The sequence below is a fragment of the Zalophus californianus genome, chromosome 4 (genome assembly GCF_009762305.2).
Source record: "Zalophus californianus isolate mZalCal1 chromosome 4, mZalCal1.pri.v2, whole genome shotgun sequence".
NCBI lineage: Eukaryota > Metazoa > Chordata > Mammalia > Carnivora > Otariidae > Zalophus > Zalophus californianus.
In genome coordinates this window covers 138073986-138094488 of record NC_045598.1, presented here as the reverse complement: position 1 = coordinate 138094488, position 20503 = coordinate 138073986, and the positions used below count along the sequence as shown (strand labels likewise).

At 38.9% G+C, this 20503-nt stretch overlaps 1 long non-coding RNA gene across 2 annotated transcripts in view; it reads left to right on the top strand.

Annotated features, from left to right (window-relative positions):
• The window catches only part of LOC113930290, a 71522-nt gene that overhangs the window by 27253 nt on the left and 23766 nt on the right, over positions 1-20503 (top strand). For both annotated transcript variants that reach the window (XR_003522508.2, XR_003522507.2), the window contains exon 4: positions 16955-17190. This is a non-coding gene — a long non-coding RNA (uncharacterized LOC113930290). The remainder of the gene's footprint in view (positions 1-16954; positions 17191-20503) is intronic.

Here is a 20503-nt window from a genome sequence, read left to right as displayed (position 1 = left end):
TCCTGTTTGCTATTAGAGACCTAGCACCCAGAACAAAGCATGGCATAAAATCGGTATATATTGGTGGAATGATTAAGTTGTTACTGGAAACAAGAAGCAACCAAGTATAGTCAAAATAATTTCAAGGTTTAAAGCTTGACCAAGATAATAAGGTACCAATAACAAAGGGAAATACTCTCATAGAAGGAGTAGGGAGGTTTTTGTTTCAATTTGTTTGTTTTCTTGTAGGAGGAGATGAGTTTTAATAGTTGTAGATACGGTGAGTTGAAATGTTGGGAAATCCTGAAAGGTGAAAATTTCTGACAGATGGCTACTTATACTCAGGACTCATTTTAAAATTGAGATTTAGGGGCACCTGCGTGGCTTAGTCGTTAAGCGTCTGCCTTCGGCTCAGGTCATGATCCCAGGGTCCTGGATCGAGCCCCGCATTGGGATCCCTGCTCTGCAGGAAGCCTGCTTCTCCCTCTCCCACTCCCCTTGGTTGTGTTCCTGCTATCTCTCTCTCTGTCAAATAAATAAAATCTAAAAAAAATAAATAAATAAAATTGAGATTTAAACAAAACAAAACAATGGGGGCTTCTGAGTGGCTAGTGGGTTAAGCGGCTGCCTTCAGCTCAGGTCATGATCCCAGGGAAGCCGGCTTCTCCCTCTCCCTCTCCCTCTCCCTCTCCCTCTCCCTCTGCCTGCCACTCCGCCTGCTTGTGTTCTTTCTTTCTTTCCCTCTCTCTTTCTTTCTCTCTCTCTCTGTCAAATAAATAAATAAAATTAATTTTTAAAAAAGGACACTTTAAAAATAAATAAATGAACAAAACAAAACAAAACTCTCTTTAGTTCCAGGCCCTGTCCTAGGCCATAAGCACACAAAGATGAACAAACGTCTCTTGCCCTTTGGGAGCCTATAATTAACAGAAGGAAATAGATAACCAATTATGATGTAAAGTAAAAGCTGCAGTGATGGAATGATAGATACAGTGAGATGGGAACACAGAGGAGGGACTATATAATTCGGCTGACATTGTAGAAGTCCAGGATGTCTTCCCAGGGTGAAAAGATGAGCACTAAATTCTGGGAAAATAAAACTGGGGGGAAAGCCCTAAGTAAGATAGTAGGAGTCATGTACAGCACACAGTGTATGCGCAACAAATCATTGCAGGTGATCGATGGGCATGAAACAAGGTACTGGTTCACTTAAAAAGAGAAAATCCAGGGCGCTTGGGTGGCTCAGTTGACTAAGTGTCTGCCTTCAGCTCAGATCATGATCCCAGGGTCCTGGGATTGAGTCCTGCATTGGGCTCCCTGCTCTGTAGGGAGTCTGCTTCTCTCTCTGTTCCTCCCTGCATTTGTTCTCTCTCTCTTTCTCTCTCTCTCTCAAATATATAAAAATCTTTAAAAAAATAAAAATAAATTAAAAAAAGAAAATCCATATCATTGTCTATTTTGCTGATATTAGAAACCATACATCTGAAGAATTTTTAGTAATATGAGAAAATGTTGTTACTAAGACAGTTTTTAAAAAGTAGAATATAAAATTACACACATAGATTCTAAAGATTTATTTTTTTCTTTTGGAGTTTCCAAATGTCTCATAAAGGGAATATATTAATCAGTCTCTTCCCATTCATAACCAACATGTTTACTAGGGTAGAGGAAAAGAAAGAAAGTGGAAGAAATAAAATTGGAAAAGAAAGGTGGAAGAGGGAGGTATATAAGAATATTAATCATAGCTCTCAGGATGGTGGGGTTATGTGTGATTTTTGTTTCCTTCTTCATACTCTTCTGAAATGTCAAGGTTCCTACAAGGAACTATAATCGAAACATGAAAAATGTAGTTATAGATTCCATTTACTTACTAATTCGTTTAACAAGTAAGTATGTGTTTAGTGCTTACCATGTGCTTAGCACTTTCCTCAGTGCTAGAATTAGAAACTTGGAGGTCATTTAACACAAGCCATTTGTTTGAGTGGTTAGAAAGACTAAGAAAGGGGCATCTGGGTGGCTTAGCTGGTTAAGCGACCAACTCTTGGTTTCAGCCCAGGTCATGATCCCAGGGTCCTGGGATCAAGCCCCATATCAGCTCCCTGCTCAGCGGGGAGTCTACTTGTCTCCCTCTCTCTCTGCCCCTACCCCCACTGGTGTTCTCTCTCTGTCTCTCTCAAATAAATAAATAAATCTTTTTTTTTTTTTTAAGGGATATACAACAACCTTAGGTAGGTAGGTAGGTAGGTAGTGATGGAACTCGAGTAGGGATCACTCTCCTCTGGTTCTGGACTCTCCTCTTTTTATCATCTTAACACTACGTGCAGGAAGGATGTGATTTGACAACCACATAATCAAATAGCAGTATGTCCCTTAGTGGATATCCCTCCATATCCCTTTGATACACTAACCTCCCATTCTGCATTCAAAAGTTCCATTTTATAAATATCATTTCTCTATTCTGAAACCTTCACAGGCTGCTCTTTATCTCCCAAATAAAGTTTGGATTTTTCTACCCTGACATTCAAGGCCTTTTCCAGTCTGGTTTTTGCATACTTTTCAGATATTATATTTGGTCTGCTCATTGCTCATGTATAGAAAATAACAAATTTATCATTTGTAGTCATCATGTTCCATGACTATTCTCAGCTTTCCTCCTATTATTAAGTAATGTTCTCAACACAGGTGTGTGGCAAGAGGGAGAGACAGCCAGTGGCCAATCAATGAACAGGATTGAACCTTAAACTATCGATCATAAAGGCTTAACTTCTGTTTAGGTCCCTACTTAACAGGTGTATGATCATTGCTAAATAATTTTGGCTTCTTTGAAAAGCCTATGCACATTATAGGATGGTTGTTCATTTCTTCATTTATGAATTCTCATGTCATGAGTTTTATATTACATATTTCCTATTCACCAAGCTCTGTTTTGGGTCCTGGGCATTCATCAGAACAAGGTGGGCAGAGTCTCTGTGGTCCTGGACCTAGAGGGAAAAGACAAAAACACCAAGTAAACTAGAAGTAAACAAAGTCACTACAAATTGTGACAAAAATGAAGAAAACAAGAGCAAGAAAGAGAAAGTAGGACTGGATGAGTATGATAATATTTTAGCCAAACAGAGGGAAATAGCTTAGCTAATGGTAGGGAATGAATTTTTTAAGTGGTACTATATGTACAGAAACCCTGAGGTGGCAAAGGCTTTATAATATTGGAAGAACTAAAATAAGACTCTTGCCAGGAGCGAAGTGGAGAGGAGAACGGCATGAGATTACGTTGGAGACAGGCCAGGGCCAGATCTTTAGGGCCTCACCCACCACAGTGAAACATACGGATATTATTCTCAGGGTTATCGGATAGCAGGAGGGTTTTAAACCAGGGAGTGACATATCTGATTTAAATTGTCCTACCAATTGTGGGGAGAATGGAATGAAGTAAAAGCCATCAATTGTAACCCAAGGCAGCAATGATGAAGGCCTAGACAAAGGAGTGGTGGTGTGTGGAGAGAGAGGGAGAGAGAAGTAGACATGCTTAAGACATATTTTGGAGGTAGAAGTTGTGAAGAGGTTATAGAATAATGAACTGGACAAATTTAGTGAATGACAAAATACTGTGAATACTTCGAGTTCTACTACCACCCCTCTGGGCCTTATTGAACCGAGAGGGCTATGAGGAGCTGCTCCGCGGCCACCGAGCCTCCTGGTGTCTGCTCTTGTCTATGTACTCATCACCTGTCCTATCCAACTAAATCTGCTCTTCTAAAAATTCTGCCTTCTTCTTAAATTCATTTATTCAAAAACTACTGAGCTCTTAGCATTAATTAATCTAAAGGTAAAAGATTTGAATATAAATGGATCCAAAACAAGATTTATATATTGTTTTCATCCGAAGATATCCTTTAAATACAAAAGAAGCTCCTTTCTCAAACTGTGAGAATTGAGTGCTGGCGTAAGCGAAGTATGTTGATGGAGAATATCAGAACAGAATCATAATTTGCACTAGAATTTAAGGTTGCAGAGACTCAGTATTTTTATGTCTAACTAAGGAATGATGCATTAACTGAGTAAAGATTATTAAAAATAACCATTGCATAGAAATAGGTCTTTGATTTTAGAATCTTTATTTTACCAATAAAATGTAGTACAGTAAATTAATCTTGGTGAATTTCCCTATACCTTAGTAAGCCCAAATATGCTTCTAAACAAACAACAAGTCCCCCTACCTGCCAAAACAAAATAAAAAATGCTTCTTTTGCTCCAATTTAACCTCAATGTGCTTTGAGGAGGTTCTGAATTTCAAATAGATCCAGTCATTCCAAAATAATGATAAAGTCTGACCTATCTGCCTACTTCAAGTTCTAGCCTTTGTTTAAAATAAATGGATTAACATTTTCATTGTTAGGATTTTCTCCAATCTAGGTTTGATAGGTTATCAGCAATAAAAATAAAAAAAAAAAGCCACCACCACCACCACCGTGCCACCACAGTCCTCCTTGGCTCACTCCCCTTAGTTTACTGCTCCCATTCCCAAAACCCCTTTCTTTCCCATAAGATCATATGACTCATTTTTTTTTTTTTTAATGCAGGCAATGGTCTATTACCTTCCTTTAATCACAGTTGTAAAAGTTTTTCCTTGTTGAGAGGCTTTTGATAAATGTTTGCCTAATATTACTCTTTTTAAGTTCAGGTGTCTCTTTAAATTTTTTAACATGGAGAGTGCTAATGCTTTCTGTTCTTTCCCTGTCACTTTTTCAGAGCACTTGTAGGATTAGACCAAAACAAGATTTTCAAAGGTTCATCCTTCTAACCACCCCAATGGGTGCCTCAATGGTCTCCTGGGTGCTTCATGCCAAAAGTTGTGGCCGGGACTTCTGAGCATGTCTGTTTTCCTATGTAATCTTTTTCACTGCAATGGGCCCAAAGGAGAAAGTAACCTAAGTTCTTTTAACAGGTCTATACATTTATTTGGGAATAGGAAGAGAGTTTCTGTACCATGATCAGACCTTGTCATCAAGGCACTTCTTTCTTCCAAAGATACAGACTCTTTTTTTTTATCTCATTTTGATAGGCTTTATTTTAATTCTGATTACAACAATGACTATTATGGCCTCTTGGATTGTATCTCCTTTTCTTTTTTTCCCATTTCTTCACGATTTGGTCAGACACTCAGCTTCCCTTTCTGTTAAATAAAAATGATACCTGATAGGTTCAAAAGTGTATGAGTGTATTTTATAAAGTGATATGTTAATTGTTGCTATCATTCACTTAAAAGTAAAGGCAACAAAAAATTTTTAAAAGTAAAGGTTTTTCAAAAATTGTAAATAAATAAATAAAAGTAGGAATTTAAAGAATCAAACTTTGGAGGCCCTGGTCCAAAAATGCCTTGTCCTAATCTGAATTTCCCACCTTTCTGTTGTTAAATTGCATTACATTCTTGCTCCAAAACCAAAAATATTTTAAATAACCTACATTCCCTGTTGTTTTAAAAGAGCTCTGCAAATATCCAGAATCCATTAGTCATTCACAATTAGGATGTTTTAATGGGAAGTTAAGACAACTACACTGAGAGCATAGGAGTTTTATTAAGGAGGAATAAAGCCATCATTAGGAAATATGACATTTTCAAGGAATTGGATCAGGCCCAAATGGAGGGAAGCACTGGCACCTTGGAGAATCACCAGCAGGAGAGAGGAACAGGGAGAGAAAGGTGGAGATAATAAGACAGACTTCACATCTTCTAGAATTTTCCTCTTTATGTAGAAAATGGGGGAAAGCTCTCTTTATTCCTCTGTCCTCAGTAATGCTTCTAGTACCCAGAATTCAAGCAAGTAGTATATATATAAGATCAACCAGGTTTTTGTGTACTTGCCTAGGAACTTAACCATCACAGTGTTTCTGAAAGAAAAATGTATTCCAACTTCCAAAGAGCCAACCCTCAAATGCATTTTTGGAATGCAATCTGTTTGAAAGTGAAATAACCAGGCAGCCTGTATAAGTTCTCTTTTGAAAGAGTTTGCAGTTAGAAACATATCAGCTTCTGTGAAAAACTGTTTTCTAATGGGGGCTGAGTCTTTTGTAGCTCTCTTGTATACTTTCTGGAAGGAGATGCGTTATAAATATATAAATGAGGTGTATACATTAAAACATTTAGGTAGATGTTGAGATTTTTAAGACAGCCCGTAGAATAGTTTCACTAGATTCAGACATCTTGGAGATCTTTTTTTTTTCCCCATAGCCCTGAAATCAACTATTTACTTTACGATATAATGGGGGCTTCCTTAAATATATCTTAAGAATAATCTCATTTATAATAAATCATATCTATGTGAAAAAAAGCTCTGCAAAACATGTAATACTGTATAGCCATGTCCATGGTTTATTAACCCTTTCTGGAGTATGTAGAATCACTTATACTTACAATTTAATAATTAAAGTGGCAGGTTGGGGTGAGATAGTTTCCAGAGTTCAACAAGTACTTGAACTTTTTTCAATCAGGATAGTTATAACTTAGAATTTCTCCTACAGTAATTTTACTGAGATAAGTGATATGAATAATGAATTATTCATTACTAAATTATTCCAGCCAACTCATTCCTTTTACACACTAGCTTATGACTGCAAACCTAGTAAAATTTGTGTTCAAGAGAAGAGCTAACTTATTTTTTCTTTCTAAGGGTAGTCACCCATAACTAAAGTCCAAACCAGGACACTCTTCTCCAGAAAAATGCTAAACTAGATGAGATATCAGGTCAATAGACATAAAACAGGACTAACGTGGGAAATCATGACTATGGTCCCTGATGCATAGCTGAGTTTTGACTGCCCAAATTTCCCTCTCAACCCAGCATGATCTGCAATAGAGGGGAGTTAGCATGACTTTAGTGCAAAGAACTCATGGACCCAGCTGACTCAAGGTTCCCGGCTAGAGAATAGACACCTCGTCCACCAGCTCTTTAAAACAGGAAACTAGAGAAAGGTCTCCTTCACCTCCTTCTTCCAACCAATGATCAAATCTCGCTATTTTCACTTCCTAATTCCATCCACTTCTACCCATTCCATTATCACTACCTTGGTTCAGGTTATCATCGTCTATCACCTGCATGATATTGCAGCAGCTTCATACTGGCTTTCGTTTTACCTCCTGACCCCTCCAATCCATTCTTCACACTGATGCCTAACTCATCTTTCTCAATTGATCATTCTCCTTCTTAAAATCCTTATTGGGTCCCCATTGTCCTCAGATCAATCTTTCCCTTGTCGTATAAGACTCTCCATAATTGGATCCTTATCTCCAGCCTCCCCTCTTAATCACCCCCTGCCCACTCCACCTGCACACAGTGCTTCAGCATTTTAAATTACATCCAGTTCCTGGAATGCACCTCCCATTTAACAATATTTTGCTTGAACACTTCCTCCTCCATGCTCCCCATTTTAGCCCACCCCATCTCACTCCTGTGCTGAAATTCCATTTCATTACTTAGATCTCAGCTTAGAAAGGACTTCGGGGGAGCGCCTGGGTGGCTCAGTCGTTAAGCGTCTGCCTTTGGCTCAGGTCATGATCGCAGGGTCTTGGGATCGAGCCCTGCATCGGGCTCCCCGTTCAGCGGGGAGCCTGCTTCTCCCTCTGCCTGCCACTCCCCCGCTTGTGCTCGCTCGCTCTCTGTCAAATAAATAAAATCTTAAAAAAAAGAAAGGAAGAAAGAAAGAAAGAAGGAAAGGGCTTACAGGAAGCCCACCTCCCCGCAGGCCCCAAGTCCTTCCTATGCACTACCATCACGATAATCTCTGCTTCTCTCTTCAGAGCCCTTAATCAAACCCACTGAAATCCCACTGGACTGTGATCTCTGTGAGGGCCTGCACTTGAGGTTTTCCTGGTCTTGACTTTCCAGCAACCTGTTTTGCACAACAGATCAAGAAAATCCACTTGCTTTCATGAATGCCAACGTGACTTTGTGCCCATTCCTAATCCCCAGCCTTCAGTCCCAATTTTTATTTTTTGCTGATCACAGTAAATAGCTAAGCATACCATCTTGTCTCATTCACTTTCTCCCATGCTCTAAGGCTTCTCCTTCAGTGGAAACGAATCCCGTGTACCTTATGAGTGCCTGAGGGAAAACAACATATGCAAAGGAAAATTGGCTTTTTGCCATAAAAAACACAAACTCAGCAGATTTTTCTTTCCTCCTAAATTTAACCCAATGAAGAAAAGTGCTTACATCACCAAAGCTTCAGAGACCCCAGGGATGTCACTGACAGCTGATTTCTCAGTCTCTCCTCAAAGTACTATAGAGGGCAAATGCCTCCTGTTTTAGAATCTGTGCATTCCCAGATTGGTGAAGGTGCTTAAAAATCATAAAATACTATATAGAGACTCATTAAGACTCACTATATTCTTATTTCAAATTTAAGACTGTCCTTCAAACACAGAAGGATATAGAAGCATAGCTTCCCCCTCACTTGGGAGAATACCTTGGAAGCACAAAAAGTCAGCTATGTGAAAATAAACAATGAGGATAAGCTTAGAGCAAACAATATAGTGATCTTCTGGAATTCAAGTATGAAGACAGCAACATCCATCTCTGGCTAAATGTATCCGCTTCCTTATGAGCTCTATCTCAGGTCATATCCCTTTTGAAATCTCATGGCAGGACAATAACAAACTGGATAAAATGTTGCCATTTGGAACCAGTGTGCCCAGAGTTAAAGAGAAAAAATTTTTGCCCCTTGGATCCTAATTTCAATAACACCTTTTTTTCTGTGGATATTTATTTAAGGTTGTTTGAGAAGGGTGCTGGAATGGTCCAAGCTTCTATGAATATATTATGGACTAGATCTGTTAGAATAAATTGATCATATTTTAGGAAACTGTTCAGTATGCCAGTATTCTTTCTGGTTTGTTTGTTTGTTTATTTATTTATTTATTTATTTATTGGAGAGAGAGTGAGCAAGAGAGAGAAGGAGCAGGGGGAGGGGCAAAGGGAGAAGCAGACTCCTTGCTGAGCAGGGAACCCAACATGGGGCTCGATCCCGGGACTCTGGGATCATGACCTGAGCTGAACGCAGATGCTTTACTGAGCCACCCAGACACCCCTCTTTCTGTATTTTGAAAGAAGTGTTTTTAGAAATTTTGCTTGAGTATCTGGAAAACACAAATAAGTGCTTATTTACATGCAGCGTAAGTTAGCACTCACTGTATCTAGATAGGCAGTGAGTGGCCTACCCTGTCCACTTTTTTCCTACTGTGATTAGAAGGAAATCTCATATTTATAATGTCCCATACTGAGTGATCTGGTCTTGCCTACTTCTCCAACTCCACCTTGCTCCTTGCCCAGTATGCTGTATCCACACTGGCCTTATTTGAGGTCCTCAAACACTTGAGAGTATTACTTGGCTGGGCCTTTGCACATGCTGATGTGTCTGGAATGCTATTCTCTCACCTCTTTCCTGGCTAGCTGCTTCATAGACCTTAGAGCTTAGTCTAAAAGTCACTTTCCTGGAAAAGCCTTCTTTGAATATCTGTTTCCTTCTGTCCTGTTTTTCTCTTAACATAGCCCCTAGTTTTTCCTTTCATAGGGTTCACCCAATTTGTTATTATTTGTTTGTATGTTGTCTCTTTCCTACTAGACCGTAAACACCTTGAGGGCAGGAGCCACATCTAACTTGTTCATTATTGAATCCCTAGTACATGGCCTGGCACATACCAGTCTCTCAATATATATTTATTGAATGAATGTATGTATACTGGATTGGAAAAATATATACAATGTTGGGTTTGTGAATTAGGTATTGCTTTGCATGGGTTTCTATTTTATTAATCTCAACATACATTTAGAAATACTCACAAAGCATCACTATTGAATTATACATACAAAGATAGACTACAGTAGTGGATTGGAGATTATTTTAAATAGTTTTGAGGAGCCCCAGTTCTCCAAGGATTGGTGGCCACTGGAATAGATGTGGAAGGTTGAGAAGATTGTGCTAAATCTTGCGTATGCTAGGACATAACCCTGGAAATTGTCCTTTCATTCTTTCATTCATTTTTAAGAGATCCTTGGTAAAAACATTTTCTTCCAGAGACTTTTTTAAACATAACAGTGTAAATCTTCTCTCTTCAAAAAGTCCAGTAAATTTAAGTAGTTAGTTGGTTCTAATTAATTGAGGTTTTTCATGCACCTAACAATCACTGAAGTCTAACTTTTGCTTTTCTTTTTTCTGTACTTATGTAAAAGCTTTATTTAACTTTATTTTAACTCCTACTAGATGCTGTAGAGACAAAGTTGAGCTCCCCGTGGTAGTCCGTGACCCAACGGGAAACGTGCATAAAGTTAGTTATAATTCAGTGTAGTCCAGTGAGGGAGTTATGCTCTCAGGAGGGCATCAGAGACAGTTTCCTATAGGAAGTGGCACACAAACTGGAACTTAACGGGTGCGTAGAGCTAAACTGGGAGAAGTGGCAAGAAAGGACACAGCGTGCACAAAGACGAGAAGCATTGAAACAAGAACTATTTCGCTGTGTTCCAGGCATTATAAGCAGCTCAGGGTTCCTGAAGCGTAAACTTTGGAGGAGTGGAAACTGTTGAAGCTCGAGAGGTAGTCAGGGCCAGGTGCAAGAAAGGGAGCTCGTATCGTATTAGGGTGCTTGGACTTTATACTCCAGGCCATGGGGATCCACCGAAGGTTTCATGGGAATTGTTAATAGTTAATCTCTCTGGGAATATATCCAATGGAAGTGAAAACACTAACTTGAAAAGAAATCTGCACCCCCATGTTCACAGCAGCATTATTTACAATAGCCAAGGCATGGAAACAAAAAGTGTCTATCAATAGATGAATGGATACAGATGTTGTATCATGTATATATCTCTACATATGTGTACAGATAGATATCCAGGCACACACAATGGAATATTACTCAGCCATTAAAAAAAAATGAGGCGGGCGCCTGGGTGGCTCAGTTGGTTAAGCAACTGCCTTCGGCTCAGGTCATGATCCCGGGGTCCTGGGATCGAATCCCACATCGGGCTCCCTGCTCAGCAGGGGGCCTGCTTCTTCCTCTCCCTCTGCCTGCCACTCCCCCTGCTTGTGCTCTCTCTCATTGTCAAATAAATAAATAAAATCTTTAAAAAAAAAAGTAAAAAAATAAAAAAATGAGGAAATCCTACCATTTGTGACGACGTGGATAGACTTTGAAGGCACTCTATGCTAAGTGAAATAAGACCTAGAAAGACAAATACTGTATATTCACATGTAGACTCTAAAAACAAAACAAAACTCATAGAAAGAGATTAGCCTTGTGGTTATCAGAGGAGGAGGCTGGGGGGAGGAAGAGAGAGTTGGAGGAAGATGATCAAAAGGTACAAAGTTCCAGTTATATGATAAATAGGTTCGAGGGCTGTCATGTACAAGCTGATGACTATAGCTGACACTGCAGTATGCTAGCTAGGGAAGTTGTGAAGGAGGAAATCCTCAGAGTTTTCTTTTTTTCTTTTTACTTATATGAGAAGATGGATGTTAACGTATTGTGGTAATTGTTTCACAATGTATGTAAATCAAACCATCATGCTGTGTGCCTTAAATTTATACAGTGATATATATCAATTATTTCTCAATAAGACTGGGGAAAAAATAGTTAATCTCCAAGAACATGTGAATTGAAAAATTTTATGTAAATTACTTTCCATTTTTACACTACTAGCAGTTGGAAGAGACATATCATGAACAAAAACTTCAAAAGATTTACAATTGGGCACTCTTAATTGTGTTTATTCCAAACACTTTCCACATCAAAACGGATGTTTAAAATGAATAAATTTGATATTGTGAAGTAGCCCATCTTTAGTCCTGATGTTTATTAAATAGAAAGATTAAAAAATCATCCAATTATTCTTGGAAAATGTGCATGAATGTGTGGTATTTGGAACTCTATTTTAGAACCCAAATGTCATAGACATCTGGACACAAAAATTATGCAAGAGAGACCTTTAGAAATGTGTTACTAATTATTGACTCTTCCCTGCAACAACACAACTGAGCCTTTGTTATACGCACTATGTGCAGTACTGCTACAGACTGGCCTTTTTCACATTATGGTTTATTTTCATAAGAAATTTCTCATAACTAACATCACAAAGCACTCATGAAGTTAATAATAAAGTGAGTAAGCCTCAGAAATAAGTGAATTATGTTAGCAGTGATGAATAGATAAAACAATAGCTTAGAAAAAATTGTATAAGAAAGGAAGAGGAAGAAATATGATCAAGCTAGCTCAAGAATTAGGCAACTAGGAAAATGCAGGGCAACTAGCTATAATGGAGAGGCCACGTGCAGCTGTGGAGTTAGGAGAACTGGATTCTAATACTGGTCTGAGAACTTACCAGATATTTGTGCTCTCTGTGCTCTAATTTATTATCCATAACATGAAAAGATGGTACTTTGTAGTATTTAAGATCTCCTTCTATTGTAAAATATAGTTTATAAGAGTTTAAAATACCATGAGTTCAACTACTATTAAGTAACAACTATATGCACCAGGAACAGTTCTCAGTGATAGTGTCTAAGAACCAGGCAAGATCCCGGTTCTCATAGAGCTTAAATTCTAGTGGTGAGAAAAGACAAACAGAGAAAGAGCTATAAACAAAATAGTCGTAGCTAGTAGCAGGAACTATGAAGAAAATAAGACAGGATCATATTCTAAAGAGGAACTGGGTGGTTTGGGGCAACATTACAGAGACAAGCAGGGAATGGCTAAGACCTAAAGAGAGAAAAGAATCCAGATTTGTGAAATCCAAGAGCCAAGACATTCCTGATGGCAGTTACAGTGCCAAAGACCTGGGTAGGGAACAGACTAGATTTCCTTGAGAAACACAGAGAAGCCAGTGGGGTTGGAATATAGAAATGAGTGGAAGAAGGACAAGGAAAATAAGGTAAACTAAGTCATGTAGATCCTGGTAGGCAATGGTAGGAAGTTTGAATTTTATTTTTTTATTTTATTTTATTTTTTACTTTTTCGCAATGGGCAGCACCAGGAGAAATTTAAGCTGGAAAGTGACATGGTCTAATTTATTTAAAAATATCGCTTTGGCCACTGTCTTGGGGCTTGATTGCAGATGGCACAGGGAAAGCAAAGAAACCAATTTCAGAGGCTATTGTAAAATGCCAGGTAAGAGATAATGGTAACCTGGACTAAAATGAACAGGGAGAGGCCTGAAACGTACTGAGTGGTGATGTATTGGTCAAAATCCTCGTATTTAAATGTCTTCAGTGTTAATGTGATACTTTAGAAGCTGGCTCAGATTAACTCATAAATTTTGTAACTTTGATTTAAATTCAGTGAAAAATGAAGGAGGTCAGCGAGGATAAGAGTAATGCCAAATAAATGTCATTTGCTCTGAAAATTTCTGTGCTGAATTTGGTGCCATGCATATTTGGGGATTTTTACTCAGGTTTGCAAATACAGAAAAATGGAGTATTTAGAAAAAGAAATCATATATCTTTATGATAGTTTAATGACCAGCACACATTACAATAGGTACTGCTGTCTATATTTTTTAAAAATACATGAATCTATTCAGTAGTCTATTTTGTGAAACATTAGAGTAGATATTTTCAAAGGATGGTCTTCTTACTTTGAACAATTCCTCTAAACCAATTTGGTGCAATTAAACAGCTGGAACTGTCCTTTTTTTTCTTTCTTTAAGATTTTATTTATTTATTTGTCCGAGGGAGTGCACAAGCAGGGGTTGCTGCAGGCAGAGGGAGAAGCAGGCTCCCTGCTGACTAAAGGGCCCGACGTGGGACTCGATCCTAGAACCCTGGGATCATGGCCTGAGCCAAAGCCAGACACTTAACCGACTGAGCCACCCAGGTGTCCCAATTGGAGCCATCCTTAAAAATATATGAAACATATCAGTTTCTACTGCTGTTTCATTACATTTGTAAAGTAATATAGAAAAACACACCGGTCAATAACAGTAGAAAATCAAGATGTGTACTCAATTCAGAGAGAGCTAAGGAATAAAGGCTGTTAAAATTGCCTGTTTCTTTTTTTTTTTAAGATTTTATTTATTTATTCATGAGAGACAGAGGGAGAGAGAGAGAGGGAGAGAGAGAGAGAGAGAAGCGGAGGGAGAAGCAGGCTCCCAAGGAGCAGGGAGCCCAATGCGGGACTCGATCCCAGGAACCTGGGATCATGACCTGAGCCGAAGGCAGACGCTTAACCATCTGAGCCACCCAGGCACCCAAAATTGCCTCTTTCTTATTTAAAAATATTAGCATTCTATATCAATATGTATAATATAAACAGACACTTCCTAGGTTTAAAAAATGTCATTTGTAGGCTGCTTACTTAAAACTTGGGAATAATTTTCCCATAGAAATAATATAACTTCCCAGGCCAGCTCAAAAATATCTGTTTATTATATGTAGTCAGTATTATATGGTCAAATATTAGTGAGTGGTACCATACCTTAAGGTTACAGGAAGCATAAGGGCCCCCTTATGCAAGAGGAATATAAAGAATAAAAATATTTCCATGCTTTCTCTAGATATAGGCATAACTCTGGAAAATTATTTTGCCATACAATAATTTTGAGATTCTACTGTCTCCTTCTGTGCAGCTCTCAGCTCTAAAAGTCCTGGGCTTTTAAATTATCTGGGCAGCTACTAGTTAATTAAACCCAGTTTTGTATACTCCCCAGATTTGCTCTTTACCCTCTAATTATCTGCCTCCTCTCCTGGCCAAAATGATTCTAGTTTTACCTCAGTGTCATTTAAAAGTTAGGAAAGCAATCTGACTAAACAACATATTAATCTATGACTTTTTTTAAAGATTTATTTATTTTTATTTGACAGAGAGACACAGTGAGAGAGGGAACACAAGCAGGGGGAGTGGGAGAGGGAGAAGCAGGCTTCCTGCTGCGCAGGGAGCCTGATGTGGAGCGATCCCAGGACCCTGGGATCATGACCTGAGCTAAAGGCAGACACTTAACGCGGGATGTAATGTACAACTACCAGGCGCCCCTAAACAACATATTAATCTATAAATGGCTGGTCAATGAGTAAACTTCAGAACTATGTGTTCCTTAAAAATGGATGCCTGTTAACTTGAGTGAATCCCTAACATAAATTCAGGTAATCTAATAAAGTAAAAGAATTTTTACAGAATCTGGGATAGCATATATTAAAGGGAAAAAGAATGGAGCTGCATAATTTTTCCTACTTTCTTTACTTCCAGAATCTCAGCTTCTGTAAGAGGTCCATGTATAAATTCCTTCATGCATTTTAACTGAGTAAGTCTTTACTACAGTTCTATGAGTGGGTAATGTCCTACTTGCAGAAGAAATTGATATATCTCTACTATTCTCAGCTATATATTGAGGATCCATCCCCTTAGAATATATCCCTGGTGAGCTTTTCCGGGAACCAAGCAGGGCTAAGTACCAATCCTTCACTCATCTAAGAGTCACCTTTTCCTCTCCACTCAAATAGTTCTTGAAATCTTTCATGTTTTCTATAGAGTTTTCCTAGGCTGGTCAGAGAACAGTAATTGCATATATGGTGCCACTCTGTCTGGAACTGAGATAGATTGCTTCCTATTTGGTGAGACAGGGTAGAAAAGAGTTCTAGACCAGTTTTTGTGCTGATGCAGTTACTAAGCTTAAGCAAGTCATTTCCATTTTGTGTGTCTGTTCCCTCATCCAACTGGAAGATGGACATGTGTGTATAGGGGGTTGTAAGGGATATGTAATACCTGGTCATCTTCTCTACCAAACTGATGTCCAGATCAAGTGAGATGATTTATCTGAAAACTCTTTCAATAAATAGAAAGCACTGTATTTTAAAACACAGCTATTTATTGAGCTCTCACTAAGTCCAGGTACTGTGCCCGGTACTTCTCTGTGCTTTATATCATTTAATCAACAAAGAAGAAGGTATTAGTAACCCCATTCTACAGAGGAGGAAATGGAGGCTTAGATTGGTTAAATGCCAGCAGTCCAAAGGATGCGGTCAGCTCTCTAGTCATGTGGCACGTTGGTGGGAGAGCCAGACTGTGAGCCCAGGCCTATCTGGCTGCAGCGCCCGTCCCTTTACCTGGTTTATACTGCCGCCCATTTCACACAGGGAAGTCAGTCCTAGCTGCCTCATCTCTTCTTATGAACCCTAAATACGCTTATCCCTAAAACATACAATCTCAATCCAATCTACTAATTTTATAGTGACTTATTCTACTCATTTTGCTATTCATGTGTTACCTGTCAGTGTACTCTGTAAAATTCATGAACTTCTTTAAGGCCCCTTTTCTCTAGTGTTCTTTACATCATTCCTGTGCTTATACAGATGTATAAGCAACCTTTCTAAGTATTTTATAATGAGGAGGGGGAAGAATCAAGAATCTAGGTTGGTGGGAGGGTGAATGAATCTATTGAAAAGGGTCCCCAAAACAAATGCTCCTCACAGGAACAACCGAGAATGTTCAGATTTCTAAGTGGCCTGCTATAGTATAGTTAAGCACCAAAATATGCTAATATTGTGTAAAGATAATTTTAAAAGTTGTGTGTGGGTAGTGAGTTGTGAGTCATATACTGAAAGAGGCTTAGCTTTTTTTTTTGTATTATATGAATAATTGGAATCACATTTCAGAAAAGTGCCCAAAATAGAGCAACTAGGATTAAAACCTTTAAAAAAAATACATTAAAGGGATGCCTGGGTGGCTCAGTCTGTTAAATGTCTGTCTTCGGCTCAGGTCATGATCCCAGGGTTCTGGGATCGAGTCCCGCATCGGGCTCCTTGCTCAGCGGGAAGCCTGCTTCTCCCTCTGCCTGCTCTGCTACAGCTCTCCCTGCTTGTGCTCTCTCTCTGGCAAATAAATAAATAAAATCTTTAAAAAAAATACATTGAATAATTTTTTTCTGAGAAGCTGACATTGGTTTATACCTACATAGTAGATCAAAACCAAGTATTTTTTATCTCTGTTACACAGGTGTGAAACATAATGCAGATAATGCACAAGTTATGCCCTTCAAGGCCATGAATAATTGTGGCCAACCTTGGACAAGAAGTCGGGCATCCCAAGAGTGGAATTAAAAAAAAAAATGAAGTCAACTCCTGAGCTACACAGAGAATACCTGTACACACACTCTCTTCTGAGCCTCTGTGACCGCGGAAAACCATGGGGGAGATGATGCGAACAGAGAGCCTCTCTTCTAGCCTCTGGCAGTGAGTAATTCTTCTACCCAATATAACTTTATGAAGGTCACCTCCCATCTGCTTTTGAGTTGAGGCAGAAAGAGAAATGTTTTGGAGGGTCAGTATGAGAAAGATTCAGCTCTTTGTGTTTAATTTTGCCTCTTCCTTTTCAAAACGTTATCTTGGGACTGTAGTTGTCAAAACCATCGTGTCGAGTCTAGTCACTATCTAGGGAACTACTGTTAGGTATTTCCAGAGTGCTATTGCCTAGGAGCAAAAATTGGAAAGTATAAAAATATGGAAGATAAGACCTGTCTTCTGTAGACGAGACCAGTTGTAACTGAATGCCTGAGAAAACTGCGACCATCCAAGTCTTATCAGAGTAATTGCGTTATTCCCCCATCTACGTGTAAGGTGATTGAGAGGAAGTAAAAATCATAACTAGGAGAACAAGGCCAGGCCAAGACAAAAGGCTGAGTAGTGAACTGTCAAGGGTGAGAGGGGGGAGTTCTGAGGTCACCTGTTTATTATGCCCTGTGTGAACAAAACAAAACAAGTCAAAATTGTTAGCAGACTGCAAGAATCTAGGCAGTGGGAAAAACCAAACTCATCTCCCCAAACAGAAGAGTTGGTAGTGTTTCTCCTGCACTGCTCAGGAGAAAGTCATTTACCCTACCATACGCAGTGTGTCCAGGTCCTGGAGAGTAAGTGTACTCTGTTACAGTGAAGTCAGGAATATTTCATCTGGCTTTTTTTTTTTTTTTTTTTTTGGTCTGGAAGAAATGTCTCATAAGACTGGCCAGTTTCCCTTTGTTATGAGTCCACACTCAACAAGTGGCCCTCTGATTTCTAATTTTACCTCCTATTTAAGGCAGGAGTGGATATGAATAGCAAGGTCTCTAAACATGTCTATATCTTTTAGTGTTAATTAATACATTTGCATTTTGTTTTATATCTCAAGCTTTTATGACTATTGAGGTTAATAGCTACACCTAATAATTGAGTCAGTTCAAGTTCATTTTCAAAGTCAAATTTCTTGGACACACCTCGACATATCTGGACTAAAACCTAAAACACGTGATTAGAGCAGAATAAGGCAAATAGGTTGGCCAGCTAGGTTTTCTCTATGATTACTTTATGCCAAACAACAGGAAGAAGATTTTTGTGGTAGGTGAAACAATTTTTTGCACTTCATGACTGAAGACAAAGAATGAGCAAATGCTGTAGGTGACAGAGGCAAGAACGCTGTTTCAATTCCAAGCATCTGGCTTTTGAAAACATTTGCATGAGAGTTAAAAACTTTTCAAGTTGTATGCATGCCCAGTATCATTTAACATAGCTAAAGACTGTTATACAATATTGAGGAATGCAATCAATCCTTAAGTTATGTGTCCTATTCCATGTTAGGCATTACGTACAATGTCTGGAAATCCTAACTGAAAAAGGCACACAAATAAATAACTAAAATAATCAGTGATGAATTGTGAGATCATGCACAAGGCATAGTGATGGCAAGGGACAGAGAAGTCCCTGATCTTGGGGCTAAGACAGCTCCCTCTGAGCTACGTTTTGAAAGAAATGCCATGTATTGCTGTCTTGGCTAAGGAGGAGAAAGGGAATTCTAGGTAGAGGAAATGGCTGGGAAGCAAAGCCTGGAAAGTATGAAACACATTGGTTTGTACAGCGCATTGCTGGAATATTGTCCAGGCAACGGGAAGAGGTAGAAGGCATGTCTGTTAATCACTTAATCAAGTGGGTGTTGGAGGGGTTGTTGGTGACACCGAAAATAGGGAAACAACATGACATTAAGAAAAGTGTCGCTATCGTGACAAAAAAGGCAAAGGTGAGCAGGAGAGAGGAAGACCAGCAAAGAGTATAGGTCCTGAATTAAGGCAGTTGTAATGAGACTGAAAAAGAAAAGGCAGGTTTGCGAACGGTTTGGCAGCTAGAATCGGGAGGGCTTTGTGACAGATTGTGTTTGGGGGCGACAGAGGGAGGAACTAGCATAACGCCTAAATTACTGGCTTTGGAACATAGGGATCTTTTATTATATCTTTCTCTAAACCATTATACATTATTCATTGTGAGATTGAAGATGTGCCTGTGTAGTGAAACATCATTCATTTCCGACTAAGGGAATCCCTAGATTAGAAATCAACCCCACCTACTCCCATCCATGCTTTTCCTGTACATTTTGTGCTTTTCTCAGGAAGCTGTGAGATCTGGCTCCAGGGGAAAAACAAAAACAAAAACATGTATAACTAAAACAGACCAATCGTCCTAGAGAAAGAAAAATATGAAAGCCATAAGATACAATTAAACACATTTGGAATGCTTAGAACTAAGTGTCCATGGCTTTATCACAGACTGTAGCTGTGCTTGGTGTATATAGCTCTGCCTGGTTTCCATTAAGCAAAGAAACTGGCTTTCAATAGCAAAAATGTAAAAACTTATCAAGTTACAGGATAACCAGAGACTGTGCTTAAAAATTTAGATGTATATTAACAAAATTCCATCTTGATTTTTTTCTACTGGATGAAAATAATGAAGCAAATATATATTATTCTTTTTTTTTTAGATTATTTATTTATTTATTTATTTATTTATTTATTTAGACAGAGAGAGAGAGAGAGACAGCGAGAGAGGGAACACAAGTAGGGGCAGTGGGAGAGGGAAATGCAGGCTTCCTGCGGAGCAGGGAGCCTGATGTGGGTCTCGATCCCAGGACCCTGGGACCATGACCTGAGCCAAAGATGCTTAACGACTGAGCCACCCAAGCGCCCCAAATATATATTATTCTATTATGTATTGCATTCTCATATTGAGGATGTTGGAGGGTTAAAAAGTTTACAGGAATAATATTATTTCTCAGATATTGCTCAGAGTGTCATATTGCTTCATATCTTGGCTCTGTGTGACCATTAGGGGGGCATTCTAGTGTCGTGGTTGGTAAGCTAAGCTCTGGAGTTAGATTGCCCCAGATCAAACACTGACTCTGTCGCTTATGCTTCTGGGCACTTCATCAGTTGCCCCTGTTATTCTGTCACACACATGAAACTCATAATATCAACATGATCTTTGGGCAGAGCCCAATTCCAACATAGAAATACTAGATAGAATTTGACTTAAAGAAATATATGATCTAATTCAGTGGTGCTCAAACTTTATTGGGTATTAGAATCACCTGGAGGGCTGGTTAAGACACAGATTGCTGGGCCCACCCCCACATTTTCTAATGTAGTAGATCTGGGATGGGGATCAAATATTTGCACATCTAGCAAATTCCAGGTGATGGTCTAGGGCCTATACTTCGAGAAATACTGATCTAATTGAAAAGTGAATT